Here is a 20,250-nt window from a genome sequence, read left to right on the forward strand (position 1 = left end):
AGAAAGATTTGGACCTTCACCACCGATCCAGCTATATAATAGCCACCTACTGCATGTAACTGCAGGTCTTCTTTTTATTAGCGTTTCCCTACCTTCCCTTTCCCCCTACTTTTGTCCGCCATACTCATTGCAGCTTATATCTAATAGACTGTATGCTCTTCAGGGAAAGGAAAGTCGCTAACTAAGGCCACAATTCAGGATTTTTGTTTTTTTAACCTTTCCAAATGTGAAAGAATTAGGTATATATTTCCTTCTTCCAAAATAAAATTTCAAGCCTGGGAAAGTGAATTTGGGGATGTTTTTGTATCTGAACTACCAGACAGACACGGCTAATTAAAATGTTTGTTCTAGTGGGATTGTCAGCTCTTTGGGGTAGGGCCTGGCTTTTGTTCTGTGTTTGTACAGCGCCTAGCGCAAGGGGTTCTGGTGCACGACTAGGACTCCTAGGCATGATACTAATACAAATAAATAAAGACTAGTAATACAATATTTCAATATATACCAGTTAATTTTGGCAAATCACCCTTAAGATTTCATTGCTTGATCTAATTCATTACAGCGGAGCACAGTAAGCAGAGCTGTTGAAATAACACAGATCTGAACTTTATTGGCAGGGTGGGGTGGACTGGAGGGGGTTAACTAGGCTATTAGATATTTCAGGTTCTCCCAGAGCTTGTGTCAATGCCTGTGGCAAGGGGTCCTGGTTTCTAATCTAGTTGTAGGATTGCACGTTTATTTGTCTATTAAACCGCAGCTAGGATAATTGCACGGGAGGGAAAAAATCATCAGGAACAAGGGAAAGGGAACACAAAAACAGCCTGCAAAATAGATGCAGGAAACGTCTGCAGCAGGAGTCTCCAGCAGAGCGTCCAAAGGTGATTCAGAGGCAAGCCTGGAGCCCAGGGAGCCTGCAGAGATTTCAGGAGAGCGTGGGAGTACAAAGACTGCCTTTAAAATGCTTCCCTACACCTTAAAAGGAAGGGAGGCAGGAGGAAGAAGAAACTACAGCAACTGCCAAAGGAATGTCAAGCAGAGCACGCTCTTCCTTTGCCATGAGAGCCCTGCGGGTACTTTAGATTCTGAAAGGAAAGTGCAGGAAAATAACCGGGGGATTCTGTGGACACAAGATTCAGCTCACTACATATAGGTGTGCACACAATATTTACTAAAAACCCTGGGCTTTTATAGCCCCAGTTGTCTTGGAGGACGCACCAGTGTTTTGCAAACAGGGATCACTGCACCCACCACTGAAATGTGCCCCCTCTAGGCTAAAAAGTGGCAGCTGTTTAAGAGCACATATTCTAGTCTGTACAGGTTCCTATACCATGCTCAGCACTGTAGTACTTTAGTGCCTTTCAGCAGTGCACTAAGCAATGTGCCTAACAGCTGCCATGCGTGGTTTGTCACACTGCACAGCACCGTAGGCCAGGAAGTGAAGAATACAGCATCCAGTTGAAAAGGTGCTGGCAGTTACCCAGCCTGGAGTCTGGCTGGGTCACTGATGTTTTTGTGCATTCCTGACTCTTTCAAAAAGTACTCTGGGACCTTGAATGGCCATAAGTAACCAGAGTCTCAGTTTAAAGCATCATTTAAAGGATGGCAGCTGCACAGTGTTCCCTCCCATCATCTAGGGGCATCAGTTCAGTCTCAATGCAAAAGGAAGCGCGCTGCCTGCTCGGAAGTCAGCACCACTTCCTTCAGCATCTTGGATGTTCCCTGCAGGCCCCCCCGCTGAATGCTGGCCATTTGCTGAGATTGTAACACCCCAGTGGTTGCCTGTGGTTTATCTGGGTAAAAAGAGAAGTGCAGTCGTGTCTGCTGCTTTGCTGTGTGGGGATCCAAGTTTCAGACTGAAGCTGACGCAGGAGGAAGGGACTGGGACAGAACATGGAAAGACCACTGAATGCAGGCTTCACCTCCCTTTTTCTCAAGCATCCCTTCTCCCCTTTGGCAGATGCTCAGAGCAGCAGCGACAGGTGTGAGGAAAGCTCCTTCTAAGTCCTTGGTGTGGACGGAAAGGCATATCCTAGAGAACCCCACAAATTACAGCAGCCCCCAATATACCACGTTCCATGACAAGTGCTGATGTTGGGGTCTGTTAAGTCCCCACGAGGTAAGTGGATCTTCAAAAGTAGCGTGGGTATGTTTTTTCCACACAAGGGGTTCTGGCTGGGAGAGGTTAGTGTTGGCACCACATCAGTAGATGAATTTAATCTTGTTATGAATATTCAGCTGCTCACATGCAGTGACCATTTTCCTTGGAGCCTGAAAACTGTTGTGGCCACAGCAAGCTAGATGTGGGTTATTCCTCTGTGGTCCTTCTGGCTCTGAGCGCACAGAAACAATTGGGGGAAACTCCAGTTTATGGGCAATGCCATTTATTTTATGATCAAATTACACCAGGGTAATGCCGCCTCTTGCATTAGACAATTCAGTTCCAGTAATTGCTACCCTGGGGGTCTCTTCTCCTCTCCATATACCCAGCCCATTTATAACACTAATGGCAGTAATGTGAGAGGAGAGGGAGGATAATAGACCTTAAATAGCAGCAACATCATGCTGGAGGAAAGAGAGGGCTTTGCTTTTATATTTCTATGTCCAATTCTGGGCATCACACTTTAGGAATGATGTAGAAAAATTGGAGAGAGATTCCAGAGAAGAGCAAAAACATGGTAAAAGGTTTAGAAAACCTAACTTAATGAGGAAAGCTTTAAAAACCTGGGCATGTTTAATCTTGAAAAGAGAAGGCCAAGGTGGGATCTGATAACAGTATGTTCAGGGCTGTCAAAGAGGAGGGAGATCAATGGTTTTCCATGTCCTGAAAGTTAGGACAAGAAGTAATGGGTTTAATCTGCAGCAAGGGAGATTTAGGTCAGGTAGCAGGAAAATCTTTCTAACTGTAAGGTTAGTTCAGCTCTGGACCAGGCTTCCAAGGGAGGCTGTGGAATCATTGGAGGTGTTTAAGAACAGGTTGGACAAACACCTGTCAGGGATGGTCTCGGGTTACTTGGTCCTGCCTCAGTGTGGGGGGCTGGACTTGATGAAACCCAAGGTCCTTTTCAGCCCTGCATTTCTGCGATTTTTTAGGTCTCAGTTGAATATGAAGCTATAAAAAATAGGTGCTGCAATGTGAGCTGGGCACATTGGGTCATTTTCTCAGTGCGCGCGCGCTCGGTATCGTCTGTCATATGTGAGAGTGCATCTTGTCTGCATGCACGACCACCACGTATTCCCACTAGCAGATGCACCAGCAGGTTGAGACTTGTGTGTGAGCGCATGTGCAACGATCGAGTTAGCAAATGTAAAGGCATGCTTTTGTGTGTGAAAAACGCATGCAACCTGCAAATAACTGGGGTGGGGGTGGGGGGGGGAGGGAATGAAAAGGATTTCACCTTTTCCTGACCCAGACAGTTTGCGGCAGAACCTGAAACAGAACCAACGAGGCCTTAAACGCAGCTCTCTGCCACGTGCGCTGCAAAAATCCTGCCCTTACAAATGGTATACAGTCAGTCAAGTGTACAAAATGCACTTAGCAGAAAAGGTTAAAATATCTGGAGGTAAAGAGAAAATGTCTGAAACTCTCCAAAGTACAAAAAGGCAGCGTCCCCAAATTAAATCTGGATTTACTGAGTAATCTCCTGGGTTGTTTAGTACAAGTGATAAGGGTCCTCTAAACCCTTCAGCTGCATGAATTTGTTTTATGACAGACATCAAATTAGGATCCAAATTTCTTCACTCTTGCACCATATTAGGTGTATGTTTCCCCAGCTGCCTCCTGCTCACTCTGGCTACACTAGCAAGGTCTCCTGTAACCTTAACCAAATCCTGCATGATGCATGGAGCTCATCATTGTGTTAGATGGAACAGGTGAAACAAGATTCCTTCTCTGAAGCAACTAATATCTATATACCAATGTTCACATCTACTCCTCCTCTTTACTCACTTTTGTGTTTGCGAGCAATTTGTAATGTGATTTTTTTCTGCCTTCCCCCCATTCCCCCTCATAACAAATGTTTCTGGCAGCTGGCAGGACCATAATTCAAACAAGATAAGGCCTCAGATTGTCGCTTTTTTAGTTCAATATATTTAACAAAATACGGTGTATAAATCAAATTCTACCCTCCAGCAACAAAGTTGGGGGAAATACTGTCAAGTATTTCTCTTCATCTTAGAATACAAGGAGAGTGAGAAGGGACTGGAACAAGAGCAGATTTTTAAAGGAAAAAAGTCTTTACCTTGCATAATTCTCTCGATTTATATTTATTAATGAGTAACCAGTTTGGGATCTGAACATGGTATTCCTCAAAAGTCTGCCCTGAGGAAAGTGCTTGTGATTACACCAGATAAATAAAGGATGAGATTTCCAAAACCAGCTTGCAGGTTCTAGTCACAATTTCCATTATAATATTATTCATTATAACAATCAAAGTTGATGGGCTTAAATTGTAAACACTTTGGGGCAGTGTCTGTCTTTTTATTGTGTTTGTACAGCGCCTAGCACAATGAGGTTCTGGTCTATGACTGGAGCTCCTAGACACTCCCACAACACAAATAAATAATAATAATAATAATAATGCACATGATTGTCCAAAGTACTAAGTTTCCATTGACTTCAGCTGGTCTGGTGTTCAGCACTGCACAATATCAGGCACTGTCTAGTCTACCAATGCATTTATGCCTCTCTCATAATTGTGGTATCTGAAAGCCTGGATGTCAATGGAATTACTCTAGGTTTATACCATTACCAAGAATAGTATTTGACCCTAAGATATTTCTTGTGACTCCAGCACATTTGAACTGGACATCGCTGAGGGAATAAATATGGACCCAGACACTGGCAGTTTTAAAGACTCACTTGTCTGACCTTAATTTCACTTAACCGACAAACACCCTTCTGCCGTGAATTCAGGGTGACCATAAGAGAGAGCTGCCCCCTCTGAGCATTTTGGCAGCTGAGTTCTGCACGTATCTGAACACTCGCAGGAGACCAGCAAACAAGGAGTTACCATGCCGTGAGGAGGACACAATGAAAAGCATGTCAGAAAATCTCCATGTGTCAGAGGAACAGCACAGGTCACAGGCTATGAAGATTTCCGAGATGGAAGTATGGCAACAGTTTTAGGGTCTAATTAATACTGTCCTCAGGAGAAATCAGAACTGAACATAATGCCAAGGTTACTGGGAAGAGGATGAACATGAATGGTCAAAAGCAAACAATCATGGAGGACAAAAAATAAAGTCTTGCTGAAAGGAACCAATAAAAAATAGCCTGGCCTTATCAGTGTTTGATCATGAGAATTAGATATTCAGCTTTGTGCATTAGAAACAGTGAAAACCTGATTCCATCCATGCAATATGGAGTAATGAAGGCCTTCTCTCACCTGTGTATTTGCTGTCCTGGGTCGGTAGCTCCATAGGTGGTACACAGGAGGAGAGGCTGTGGGGTCTGGGACATTCAGCATGAGGCAGGAATTCTGTTGCAGAGCTGTAGGACCTTGGGTCAGTTCCTTAACCTCTCTACCGCAGTTTCCAGATCTCTGAAACAGAGATAATAAAGTCCACCTCTGTCAGATGTGATGCGGTAAAGGTTGAGTAGCTAATCAACTGCAAAGCTCTGCGAGGTTGCACAGCTTAGTGCCTCAGCTGCTGCAACTCCGAGTAGCCTGCTGAGTTCAGCTGAGCTGCACAGATTTTTACCATCTGACCCAGGAGACGCCTGTCTCGGTCACCCGTCTTGGGGAGCGTCTGAACACCTGAAGTGCCATATAGTGTGCTGTGGGGGCCATATCCTTTACGTGAGGGAAACCAACACTCCACGTGATGTTGAAAACTAGTCCTGACCTATTTTAAATATTTTAAATAAAAGCTGCTGAAAATGGGGCAAGAATCTCTCTCTCTCACACACATACACACGGTTTGGTTTGTGCACTGATTGTGTGAATGTTCATATGTGAAATAAAACCAGTTTCTGTAGGCAAAGAAGTGTCATTTTGACAGAAAAACAAAGTCTGAGGTAAATTCTTAAACATACAGGGCTTTACCAAGAGTAAGTATTATGCTAGTTTTTCTGGAAAAACAACATTAAAAAAACAAAACCAAGAACAACCCACAATGTGTTTGCAGGAAGCAAGGATGAAAGGATGAAATTCACGACTACTAGTGAAAACACACAGAGCTCACATTTGAAATCTCTCAAAGGGTGAAATTTGCTGCAGTGCAGATGACCTGAACAAAGCCTATGCACCACATAAGTCCTACTTGAGGCTTGTTTTGAAGGTGTTCTTTGTGCTCGCCCCTTTGCACAGAGATGAATTTTACCCAAAGTGGAAATGAAATCTCTGTGTGCAGCGACTCCAATGACTGCCCATTAATCACAGAGTATGTGTCACACCACAGGAGGGCTGGTTAAGCTAAGAACGCTGATGGCCACCGAAGTGGGACAAAGCCCTAACACTAGCAGACTTTATACCAGGAAAGAGCTTGCATAGCTTTAAACTGTGCTAACTCTAGGCAGTCTCTGCAACTTCACTCCTGTCTGGTTTCACACCGATAGAAGAGGGGAGAACATGACAAATAACCCAGGCAAGAGGATCAGTGAAAGTCAGAGCTGTTTTTAATTCATTAGTCAGTCTGAACATCAAGGGTCCAGGTGATCAGTTCTGAAAAAATTTGGGCCATTAAGAAATATTTCTATATCAGTTCAATTCAGTGCCCAATATATTTAGAACTAAAACTGGATGGACTTTAGTGGTATCTTCTCTTCTTACTCCTGGGATAATGCATTGATTTATTTCTTTGCTATATCCTCAAACCCTGGGATCTGAGTGTGCTTATTAAAAATACAACTCAATCGGACACTGGATTCATTTCAGTTCATACCGCACTGGCGCCTCAGCTCTGTTTAGAACACGAAGTACATAGATCAAAAGGAAAAGAGAGAGGATCCTGAAAGACCATCATTCATTGTTTCAGTTTTTCTCCCCCCTGCACCACCCTGGTTTTATTCCGCACTCTGTCAAACAGGGACCATGGGGTCAAATTCTCTGGTGTGCTACGTTCACTTTGCACTGCTCAAGCTGGCCAGAAAAGGCGAGCAGAGCATTCCCCATGTGTTGAGGAACACTCCACATATGTAAAGATGGCAAGAGCGACGTAGCTGCCTTCTTCACCCGCAGCATACAGCGTGCTGTGTCAGGGATGGAGGGACATGCTGGGGGCAGGGAGGGATTTCCTGGTGGCTGACCTCTCATTGCTCCTAGGCATTGTTCAGACAGGTGAGAATCTATCCCCTTGTCTAGCATATCCTATTGCTACCACAATAATAAATACCAGAGACAGGAACAGTAAAAGATGGAGCTGCCTGGAGACTCTGGGTGAAATTCACCCCTGTCCAGCAGGCCAGCCCAGGCCCTGTGCACTGCTCAGATCCCACAGACATGCCCACTCCTTTTGTTGGCCACCTGCACAGGGCTGAATTTCACCCCAAACACACAGTGCTGCAGTCTTGTGTGGGGCCCAGTAGGCTGGAGGTGGACCCTATTGCTCCCTGGCAAGCGGTGCTGGAGATGCGTCTTTAATAGCAATGTGCAAGTTAATTCCAAGAAAAATAAATGGGTAACTCACTGGGACTTTCACCAAATGCCTTCTGGACTCTAAACCCTTGCAAGTGCCAGGCAAGCTACAACAGCAGATCCACTAGGAACCCCACGAGGGCTTTTCTCTGAGCTAAATATTGTCTCTGGCATGCTGCATCCTTGTTGTATTTCCCTTTCTTTACTTTATGTGCTTTCTAGTATGGATGCGTTGCACACAGCTATGCCCTCACAGTCCATGTCTCTCATGCTTTCCTGCCCATCATTATCTTACTCTACCTTTCATGGTCTCTTTTATCCGGGCTCTCTTCCAAGCCTTTTTGCTTTGATCTGGCCCATTAAAGTCAATGATCTATTTTGGGAGCATCATTTCAAATGCCTTCAGATCCTTTCTGCCGTCTCCCGGGTCTGCAGTGCAGAGCCACACATGGCTGCTGCTGGAGGTGCTTCCTATGAAACTGGCAGGGGCCACACCCCGCTCTTCAGGGATTACTTTGGTGTCTCCTGAGTTAATTCCAAGCCGATAGAACTCCTGATATTTCAATGTGAAAAGAAGCAAGCAAAGACACACTACCTGGGGGAAATTATTTTTAACATGCTTAATTCCTCAGCGATATTATAAATCAAAGGAAATTAAAGAATGCTAATGTGGCTTCCAGTGGCATGGCTGGATTGGGTGGACACTTTACTGTTTACATTCTGTAACCTTGGCTTTATTCCTCAAGGTGACAGCTTGGATGAGTTACACTGTGTTTTAGAGCTGGTATTTTTTTCATCCCCTAAAAATGTCTTAAATTGGATGAGGCATTTTTTATGATGTCCCTGGAGAGATTTCTAATAGCATCTTAGCTTTCTAAAAACTATTGTAGTTTCATATTTATTCTGAAAAGATTATTTAAACTATTCATATTATTATGCATTATTATTATTGTGCCCAGATACTGATATACCATTATGTTCAGTTCTGCACAGACAGCCCCTTCCTTGAAGAGTTTACATTACAATCTAAACAGACAGGACAGACAAAAGGTAGAAGAAAGTACGTCTCATTATCCCCATTTCTCAGCTGGGGAACTGAGGCACAGAGATATTAAATGACTCGACCAGGGTCACACAGGGACTCTGTAGCAGAGGCAGGAACTGAACCCAGATTCCTGAGTCCCAGTCCAGTGCCTTCACAAATCCATACGAAGCAAGACCCCAATCCTGAATAGGCCCAACGGTCTGTCTTCATGGACCCAACTGCAGGTTTTGGCTTGGAGGCAAAACTCATTCAGGCCATTAATGATTTGTTAATGAGCGACTCCAGCTTGCTCACTCTTTTTTGGAGCTGGGTGGATAATTCATAAAATGTTTATTCAATAAATGTCACCTCTTTTTCAATTTGTCTCTTGCCCACAAAAGCAGATCTTGAATATTATTCATTCGAAATTATTCATCAGATAAGTCAGGCACATCTGAAAAGGGTAAGTTTACCATTGAGTGGAGCCTCGTGAAACCACACATTGTGCTCCTGGGGCGAGCTGTCCTGCATGGGAGCCGTCTCCACATTGTCATTTCTCAGTCCATGCTAATAAATGGACACTCAGGACTAGCTTGGGCCATTGACTTACTGAGCTGAACAGGGAAAAATGGGGAGGTAATGCCCTGCCGCTCCCTGGATAGACCCACCTGGATCTTGCATCTGGGTCTGATGCAGAGCACTGATTCCCTGGGTTCTCCCCCCATGCAAGCAAATAGGCAGGGCGAGTACAGAGACAGGCAGGAGGGGATGGAGTCTTGGCTTGTCCGCTCTCACTCAGAGTAGTCAGGTTCAACAGGGAAATAAACTGCATCCATTCTAGGAGAGCTGTAATTCCCTCTCCTCTCCTCCCTCCACCTCGAGAAAAAAGGGAAGAAGGGAAACAATAATGTAACATAAAGGAATACAGTAGTCTAGCGGTGCTCACTGTGTTCTAGGTAATGGTGAAAGGCACAGTAGGTCTATAGGTAGGCCTAGCCTGTTTGCATTCAGCTAGTAAACATGGTTATTCAGAATGTAGCTGCTCCTGTGGTTTCTCCATAGCGTTTCAGTTCCACCAAGAGCCAAATACACAACAAATAGTGACCCATTGAGCCACAGTTCCTTCTGGGGCAGAGCAATTAATGGTTCCCATTACTCAGGGTGTAGCCTAAAGGCTTCACCTAGCCCTACATGTACCACCAACAATTTATTACAGTGGAATTCAATGGAAAAGCTCCTGGCCAGAGTCGTTTTCACAGACAGCATTTATTAATGGTTTAATATTCAGGAGCTGAATAAGATGCCGCTGTGTGCTCAGGAAAACACTTCATTATAACGGAAGGCATTGTAATGGTAAAAGGCCATCTCTGTGCTAACACAGAGTCCTTTCAATAGCCAGAGATTAGTGAAGAGGTTTGGACAGTACATGACACATCCTTAGTAGGTCAATTTACTGTGCACGCAACGAGAAATTGCGCTAAAAATTATTGCTTCCACAGAGAGAAGATTGATCAGGGAAGGGGAGAACAACCCCACCCCCAAGAGCAACTTGAATTTCAGCCCCAATTGTCACTTGTCTGACTCAAAGCTGGATTCTACACAATGGGGTCCACTTGGCAGCAGAGGAAAATAATGACAGATATGCCTTAAGAGCCAGCTCACAACATAAGAGGCTGAGATGGGCATTAAATGACAAACGGAGTTTAGCATTTCCTATCAGAGAAGTTGTGAGGGTTTATTGTCTAACTAAAGTGATCCTGTTAAAAAAGTGAAGTCAATAAAATGTTAAACGATTGTCAGGAAGATTATGAATAAAAACAGAGAAAGAACTAAATGAGACCTCCCGAAACTGATATGCACACTTTTCTCACATCTTCTTTCTGTTTTTCTCACACCCACAAACTTGTTCTCTCACTCATACCTGCCCTCACTTTCTTATCCACACTCACAATCTCATGCCCTCAGGTACTTATTTACTCATTTGCATATATTCATCCTCATTCACCCATCCACAGATTTTCTTTCTAAACTGTCATTGCATTCAAGGGGATTGGAGTTAAATTCATATCTGTTGCTAGCCTAGCTTCGCAAATACTTGGAGATGTGGCCTTTTGAGGCGTGCAGCCCTTTCGGAAATGTTTGGAAAACACAGCCCTATAGCTCTCATTTCTACTTGTTTCCCTGTCAGCATTCAGGACCCACCTCGCTGTGAAATGTTGACAGTCTATTTGAGTCGGTTGCTTAAACTGTTTTCATACTGAGCGTGTTTATCTTCTGCTAGCAAGCCAGAATTTCCATAATAATTTGCAAACTTTTTTTCACCCTGTACCTTCTACAGACCTACAAGGACAGATGTGAGAAATGGGACATTAATCTCAACTTTTTGTTCCTCTTATGATCCAATTAAATGATTATGGGGACAAGATATTCATTGGAGTTTGCTTGTGCTTATACCCTGGTGTACTGCAAGATGTGGGTTTCTGTTTTCAAGTGCTCAAACAGACTGGTCTTAAATTCATTATTGATTCTCTGTACCTTTCTCCAGGGGTAGCTGCAAAGCAGCCAACGTAAAAGCTTTTATTTATGAGACATGGCACTGGCAGCGCAGGATGCTGATTTAAGAGGATTCCAATTTATAACAATTATTCAACCACAAACACACCAATGTTTAAATAATCATCAGGGTCTACATTTCAGCCCCTTCCTGCAGAGCAAGATTGATAGTCCATTTCTCAGCATCATGCGCTCTGGAGCTTCGTTGCAACATACATAGAATGGAACCGCAGATGGACAAACCTCTAAGAGCTAGGAGAGGCAACATTTATTCCACAGTGAGGGGAAATTGACCCTTGGGTAGCTTTCTGCACGGGGATGAGTTTCACTCATCAGGGAGCACTTGTTCATACATTTAGTCCCATTGTTTGATGCATCCTAATTATATGGTGGCTACTGAATTCAATGGGACTGCTTATATAAGTGATCACCATTCTTACAATGGCACAGTCCAGCCCAGAAGCCTGATTCCAGGTTGGACATGCGCCTCAAAAGTTCTGCTGCTGATCTGAATCCTCTCTAGAATTTCAGATCTGAAAAATTGGTCGGGATAGCTTTTGAGAACAGGTCACCTTATAAGGTGTTGCTTCCTGGGTCTGCCGGATTCAGAGGGTGTACCAAAAAAGGAGAAACAGTGGGGATGTTTGGAAAATATTGAGCAACTCTGCAGAACCTCTGAGAAGTTTTGGTTTGAGTGTTTGGCTATGAGTGCCTGGGAAGGGGTTGCTGCTTCAACCGATTCCACTCTGTGTAGGTCAGATCCCCTGCTGGGTTAAATCCACATAGCTCCATTGACTGCCAGTTTCCACCAGTTCAGGATTTGGCCCACTGTTGGTAAGATCAGCCAGCATTCTAAGATAACAGTGACAGCGTAACCTCTTAGGGCCCCTTTTGCTTCAAGACACTAGATAGTATCTCAATGCGTCAAAGTAAATCTGTCCTGACTCATGTACTTGTATCCTTTCCTAGCCAAGAGGTGGGATGTAATGTCACTCATCTTGCTCTCCAGCCAATGTCAATAATATTATGATACAGCAGCATCTGAGGGTGAATCTACAGCTCTGAAAATGAGCATCCATTGGTGCTGGGATGCTCTCCGGCATAGGAATTCTCCAAAAAGGAACATTCCAGGACTGTGACTATTTAAGTGAAGAAGGCACACCCACAAGCTTTAACATGCTTCCTGTCCTGCAGGAGGAATTCCTCTAAAAAGGTCCTCCTTTCCTTCAGGACAGGATGAGGCTGCAGGACGGTATGGGGAGAAGGAAATCAGCAGAGGAGGGTAATAGCCTGTTTATTTCCTTGTGCAACTACATCCTCAATAAGTGTTACCCTGCTTATAAGTGCGCAGCAGAATTCCCCATGCGGCCCTCAGCCTCAGTGTCACAAACGCCTTTTAGAATTATAATACAGTAACTACAAAAAAGTTATTTCATTTAAGGGAAAATACATTCTGCATGAAAGCAAGGACAGAGACAGGCCAAGACAAGACCGTCTTCGAGCTGAAGTTGAAGAGCCAGAGGACGATTTACCATCATTCATGCAGGATTTTTAAGCACATTTCAGTATTTTAATGAGCACTTGGCTCTTCAGATGATTGTTTTCCACTGTGCTACATGGCCTAATGGCTGAACTGACAGAGAGAGGCATGTTCACAGAGGAAGACACTTTCTGTAGAAATAAGGCCCCATTCTGAACTTCAACTTATAACAAATGAATCTGAACAAAGAAGGGAGTCCCCTCCCCGCACACACACTTTTACCCCAAAAGAAGAATTAAAATTAAATGGAAGTGCTACGTGGCATGCATGCCACTGGAGGGAACCTGAATGAGTCGTGTTTTAGTATGTCAGCACAGCTCGAAAGAGCAGAGAGGGATATTTGATTGTGCAAAATTTTACTGTTTCCATTTAAAGGGAGATGCTGGCCCCCAGTACATTTCTCCTAGATTCCAGTGCCAGAAGGGGCCATTGTGATCTAGTATGGTTTGTATGATACAGGTCAGACAACTTGCCCACAATAAATCCTAGAGCAGATCTTTTAGCAAAACATCCAAACTGGATTTAAAAATTGTCGGTGATGAAGAATTCACCACAACCCCCGGTAAATTGTTCTAGCATTATTGGAAGACACACTGTGGTAACGCAGCTCTATTTCCCCATGATTCTTAATTTTCTTCTTCTATCTAGTGCAAAGAGAGAGAGAGATCCTTCGACTGACACGTGTATGCAGAGATAAATACAGTTATAGGCATAACTCTAAAATATGGCCATGGAACACATTGTAATCTCTATTAATGAGAGTGAATTGCAGGGCTTATAGATGGAAGCAATGTGACTCCATATAATTTCCTTTTCATGCAAGGATGGACATGATGTTGTACTTGCCCTGCAATGTACTTATTTGCACTGGATTATATTTCACTTGGAAACGCTGCCCTGTTTTCTAAATGATTAATGTCTAATAAAAGCTTACGGCACAATTCCCTGCCATCATTATTTATGGAAATAAAACCATCCTTTTTATATTCTACTGCTGCCATGTATTTTGTTACCAGGGAGGCCTAGGGTATGAGCTGTACACTTCCTTCATCTTCCTTTGTGCTTTAGAACTATTCTTTATATTGTCCTGATCCTTCCTCTTCACAAGCCTCTTTGGGTGACACAGAAAAATAACCAGCTGTGAGGTAAACAGCAGTTACTCTTTTATCAATGGGCTGGTAAGAAGCAACCAGCAGAAGTGGGACCTTAGGCTGAAAATCACCCCTCCTGCACAGGGCTTTGTGCCACTGAGAGCTGCAGTGGGATGTAAGAGATGCACAGGCCTCGTAAATTCATGCCCATGCAGAGAACACATCTCCAGCGAGTAAGGTGAGTCAGGGCTAGGGAACCAATACAAAGGCTTTGTGCCCCTTTCCTTTTCTCTCCATCCACAGGTTGAGATTTCTCCTGTCTTTATCCTCCCTCTTTGCATTTGCATTTCCCCCCTCTTACTCTTATCTCCCTCAAGGGCCAAGCAAAGCAGCACACAAGTATTAGTCATGTATCTTTGATGAACATGGGTCAGATCTAAAACTCCATGAGGCATCGGAAAGACACTCATCCACGGACTGGGAGCTGGATCAGGGCTTATGTACTTGGCCTGGCTACGTTTTCAAGGTTCTAATGAGTGTAATGAGCTTGTCCAGAGGTGCCTGCATAGATGCAGGCTTGTGAGATTTATTCTCACCCCATTACAAGGTTCACTGCCCCCCCAGTTCGGTTGCACTCTCTTTCAAACCTCCTAAGACCGTCTGCCTGCTATGTCTGGTACCCTGTGCCTCCGCAGCTATTTGTCTCACCCCTATGGCAACAGACATGACAAAAATAACCATGGAGCCACCAAGCAGGGGGCGGCGCCAGGGCCCCGAATCACTTAAGGAATCTGTCCTTACAAGTGGCGTGACATTGTGGGAATTAAAATACCTAGTCCATTGCCAGCCGGCACTGCTACTCACAGTGCTACTGCAGCTCTGTCTTTGCAACACTCTAAAATGGGAATCTGAGCATTGCTACATTCTCACCTATGCCCTTTCTTCAACTCCCTGTGGTGCCCAACCATGTCTGAAGGATGCTCTAAGCAGCACAGTGAAGGGCTTTGGAGGGCTCTGGGTTGACCAGCCTTGATGACTGGTACAGATAGACGGGGCACATCTCCTCACCACGTGATTTCCCTGCAGATGAAGGCAACCCTGATATAAGCCTCGAGTTTTAAATACGGAGGTGCTCTCCTCCAGCATACTCAAAGCAGCCTCCTAACAGATGAGTGTCACAGCGCTAGTTAGAGGTTATATTTGTTTATCTTCTCTAGTAGTCAATTTATCACTTGGACGTGGTCTGTTTGTGAAAGTGCCTGACTGAAAGCCTGTCAGGTCTCCAGGACTATAGTTAATCAATTGCTCAATACTCTTTTGAAAAGACTACATCACAGGGAGGAGCTTGGAAGTGTTAGAAAACCCTCAACTGTCTAGCAGCTTTCCTCACCCATAGGAGGAAGAGTGAGTGCATGTCTGGAATGAGGGTTTCAACACCTTTCTTTCATGTTTAATACAAAAAATGGGTACTAAAACGCTCATTCCGTGCTGACAATCAGGGGTAACAATGGAACCACCCTCTTTGGGTGGGCGTAAGTGATTTATTTGTGAAACTGCTGGAAAAGGAAGTTGCCAGAATCTTGACACTTATATATCGACGTTCCTATATTTCATTCAGTGGGGTAGTATCTGAACAGCTCACGTCCTGGTGAATTAAGCCTCATGACATCTTTGTGAGAGGGGGGAAATGTTCTTCTCCCCATTTACCCAGGTGAGGAAATTGGGCACAGGGAGTTTTAGTGATGGGAAGCCTGAAGCAGAACTGGGGATGGAATCCAGATCTTCTGAAATCTAGACCTCTGAACTAACCACGCGGCTATGGGTGAAATCTTGGCTCCATTCAAGTCATTGGGAGTTTTGCCATTGACTTCAGTGGAGCCAGGATTTCACCGCATATTTCTCCTCTCTGAAGAGGAGGTCAGAGGTAAAAAAGCATGTTGTATTATACTTAGCAAATTGGAATGCAGACAAGAGAATATTAGACAAAGGAGAAAAACACTACATTGGTGGGTGCTTTCTCCACTGGATTAGGTTAGACACACACATTATATGGTTAGGGCTTGACAGATATTTCATTAGCTATACCAGGGATGATCATTTAGATACTGTACCCTATATGGAGCTGACCAACACTTTTCTGATGGAACAGTTAGTTTACCATTGGAAAATGGTGATTCACTGAGCAGGTCAAACCAAAAAAAAAAAAAAAAACCCAAAACAAAAAAAAGTTGACATTTTCATTTCATGGGGAATTTCAAATTTTCATTCTGGTTTAGAATAAAAATAAATGAAATTTTGGAATTTCAGGTTCCAACCAGATCTAGGGCTGAAGTCTGTTTCCTGGTTTGTATGCTAGTAGCCTGGGTAGCATATACGTTATTATTTGTATTATTGTAATGACCAGGACCCCAGGTGCTGTACAAACACAGAACAAAAAGATGGCCCTGCCACAAAAAATCTAAATAATAGTTCTCCTCCTTCTGTGCCCCAGAATTACTGTGCAGCTTTCCCAGCATGGGAACATGTGATCTGGTATCCAACAATCTGTGTTTTATATACCTGTAATAGGTTTGCAGTCACGTGGAAAAATCAAATTTACTTGCTACTGACAGGGAAGATTTTTTTCCCCCTAGCAAATTATTCAGTTTTATTAAGCACATAAAGATCTTCAAATTTGGTCTTTCAGCATAGTTATATAGCTATAAACATATAGAGCTGAAATAATTGCATTTTAATGACTTTTCATTTTAACATAATTGGTATTTTTTAACAATCACGCCAATAGAAAGGGGGAAAATGCTCACTGTTTCTGCTTGGAGATCAGGGGCAAACTGACTCCTCATCCCTGCACTGCTGATGAAAGCTTCCTAATTCCCTGTTATGCACTGTTAATGGATTCTGTGAAGATAGTCTATACATTATGGCATTCTGATTGAGTGTATTACAGAGCGGATGGCTTAATGCTCTCAGCATCAGGCCTGAAATGTTTTGACTGCTCTGAAAAATGCAGCTTCAGTCTCTTCTGGACAAATTCACTCTCCTGAATACTATGCCATTGATTATCAGTGAGTCAGCACTGCTTAAATCCTGTTCTGAGGGCTTCAGTGGGACTTAAGTGCTGCAAAGGTTCTGAGCTGTTCCTCTGCACAGGGGTGAACCACAAGTGAGATTGGCACATGGCAAAAATGAGTTACACCCTATTCTGCTTCTTTGTAATGTACAAGAGTGAGCTGAAAGGCTGAGGTCGAATGAGATTTTTGTTTTGCGCTGGAATATCAGCAATGTCTGGGCTTATGGCTCCTGTGTTTGAGGGTGAACTTCTTGGATCACTTGGAGGTGGGGGTTGGGCGCTTTCTCAAGCTGAATTTCAAAATCTTGTATTAAGAGAGAAGTTTAGTCTGGAGAAAGCCCAAAACCGGGGCAGATGGATGGATGCAATTTCCTGATGGCAACCACATCTCCTTCAGTTTTCACTTATAGTGAAATTCACAAAAGCCAAAATCCTGGCTCCAGCAGAGAGCCCCACTAAGTGAGGCTGAGCACAGGGAAGCCCTGTGGGGTTAAAGGTATGAAAGGAGGCCCACAGCCTGTCAAGCTCCAGAGCAGGGGAAGAGCCATTCTGCCGCTGCTCCTTACCCAGGGCTGGGGACGTCTACACAATGTGTGGGGCAGCAGGGGAATGGTTGGTTGATCACTGCTCCCCGCCAGCTCCCTGCCGCATGGGGGAGGACAGGGAAGGAATACCAGCAAAGCCACCCAAATCTCGGCCCCTCCTTCATGCCTGTTGTGAGCCGCATCTCTACCCATGCAGGAGGCGGCTGAATTTACCCTCCCAAAAAGCAGGACTGTTTATGTCAAAGATTTGTAAAGGTCAGCTGAGCTAATGGGAGAGGTTATTTGCTTCCTATTCATGACAACAGGTAAATTCCTCATGGGTTTGCTTGAGGTGCTTACATTTTTGGACAGCTCTCCCATAATTCAGGCTCCCACTGGGCATAGTGAAATAATTCTGATGCCAAAGTCTAGATTAGCTCCTTACCATTCCTTCAGGCAACAGATGTAGCAAAATTTGCTACATTTTTTCTTAGGAGAACCATCTCAGTGTTATGATGGAATATCGCAGCTAGCATCCTATTAGCTAGTGCTATCAGGAAAAAATGAATCAAAATCCATCTATTTGAGCTGACTTTTGCTTGCTTGGTGGATTTGGAGAGCAGATATTTATCCTTCCACAGTGCAAAAATTGCAAATCAGAATTCTGGCCTTGTTTCAATATTGAATTTTTATTTATTGATTGATTGCTGCTGTTTGCAAGTAAAGGCATTTGCAGTGTTTTCAGAGTCTCAGTGAAATGTTTAATTTAGATTTAGTAACAGTTATGCAGATTAGTTACCCCAAAAGCATGTGTTTAATAATAGTGCATGGGATACTGTTAACTGCCATGCAATTAACAAAAAAGACCTATGCAACAAGCGGTTAATTAGGTTCCCAGCTGAACATTCACAGTAATAATTTGTGGTTATTTAGTAAGATCAAAATCACAAGTTATTAAACCCAGTTAACAGTTAGTTTCAATGGACATTAATTAGGGTTAAATAATAATGGGATTCTTTTTATTACACCCACTTGACTATCCCAAGACCTTCTCATGTTTAATGATATGGAAATGGAAGCCAGACGAATCAGTAATATTTGCAACTTATTAAAATATTTGCCTGAGTCAGAAAGATTGAAGTAACTGGTAATTCCAGCAAAGTCAAATGTATAATTACCTTGCCATAGGGTATCTTTTCATATTTCAAGTTCTTCATTCCTCCAGCTGCTACTAGAAGGTGCATTTATTTCCCTCTCTCTCATTGGTAATCAAGGCATATAACACTAGCGGTTTCTCAGGTAAGTTATCCCCTTTGCTGAAGGCCAGCAAATGCCTATGCATCACTTAAAACCCACTGAAGCTTTATTTTGAGGGTTTAGCTTCCAGTTTAACAAAGCACTTAAGCATGTGCTTAAATCCACCCCTATTGAGCAAAGCACTTAAGCGTATCCTTATAGCTCAGCATAAGTCGCATTGGCTTTTTGTTCATTGACTTGCATGGGACTTGGGCTGCAGAAGGGTAAATTTCACTCCTCTGGGAGCATTGGCAGCGTACATTTGGGAGCATGTCCACACTGGCATGCCTTTACTCATGGGAAGAGTTGTTTTGCAAGTAAAAAAAAAATCCTTCCAGATTTACACTGTAAATGAAAAAAACCCAACCCTGCTAAAAATGGCTGAACTTCAAACCCTGACATCTAAATATTTCCTTTCAATCTTTCTCATTGTCTCAAAGTCTAGGCATGCACAATTTTTTCCTTCCCTTTTTAGCAGTTCTGGTGTGTTACAAATGTTTTAACACCAACCTGAAAAGTCACTCAGTTTATTACAAATTCATTTCATATGTGGGGGGGGGGGTTAGTCACACAGAGTGACTCTAATCCTTTCATTCTGACTGATCACACACAGAAGTGGGTCTGTAATGCAAACTGTTTATGGGGAAGATTTTCCTTCTGCTTTAAGAATGAATTAAACTGTGGAGAGCTAAATTTGGAGCACTCAGGCACTGCCTGCCTTCCTGTACTTTTTGATGTTTTATATATTTGTCTTTGCTGCCTGCCATCTGAGCTGGCTTGGAAGTTATCAAAGTTTTATCACTTTTTCAAGTATGAAAAACTCTCTCTGGCCCCTCCCATTTCATATCTTCTCTTCTCTCAGATGTAGTCAAACGGCAAAGACAACCACAGAAATCATTTTTCTTTTTACATAATGAGCCTCTTTGTGCAGTGTATTGTTTAATCAGATATTAACTCTTCACAGTGTTATGACTTGGGAGTGTGAGATGAAAGTAAAATCTTGTTAGTATTTATGGTGTTGAGGGTTAGCAATGATAACGCTTTGAACTTCTAAAGCACCTTTCATCAAAGGAGCTCAAAACATTTTGCCATCATTAGGAAATCCTTACAACGCCTCTGCGAGTTAAAGATTATTATATGCATTATATGGATGGGGAAGCCAGTTTAGCAGGAAGTGCGTTGTTAAGTAGGTTAAGTGACTTGCCCAACTCTAACTCAGTAAATCAGTGGAAGATCTTAGAACAGAACAGAACACAGCAGTCTTGACTCCAAGTTGCCTGCACTAACTTTTGAAAGGTAAATTACACAGAGGCTTTTAAGAATCAGTGAACTGGGCCATGTCATCTTATCCCTTGTCTTTTGACAGGAGAATCCTTTTTATGGATATATTTTTGGACATTAGAAGAATGTTTCACTTTGCCATGAACTCCTTAATATCTTGCTTTACTCCTTATTGGTCTGATCCACAGCTACTTGACATCAGATCGTACTGGGATGAGTGTAGTACAAGAACGTATATAGACTAGAATAGTAGTCTTTCAAGTTGACTGCTTTGGATTAGGCTGTATGTGATCTGATGAG

General features: G+C 43.2%; 1 long non-coding RNA gene across 1 annotated transcript in view; it reads right to left on the reverse strand.

The window, feature by feature from the left end:
* Nucleotides 1–9,308: 9,308 nt before the first annotated feature.
* The window catches only part of LOC141975690 (uncharacterized), a 93,696-nt gene continuing 82,754 nt past the window's right edge, over nucleotides 9,309–20,250 (reverse strand). The window contains exon 3 of the long non-coding RNA XR_012635993.1: nucleotides 9,309–9,471. This is a non-coding gene — a long non-coding RNA (uncharacterized LOC141975690). The remainder of the gene's footprint in view (nucleotides 9,472–20,250) is intronic.

Source organism: Natator depressus, chromosome 21 (assembly GCF_965152275.1).
Source record: "Natator depressus isolate rNatDep1 chromosome 21, rNatDep2.hap1, whole genome shotgun sequence".
NCBI classification, from domain to species: domain Eukaryota; kingdom Metazoa; phylum Chordata; order Testudines; family Cheloniidae; genus Natator; species Natator depressus.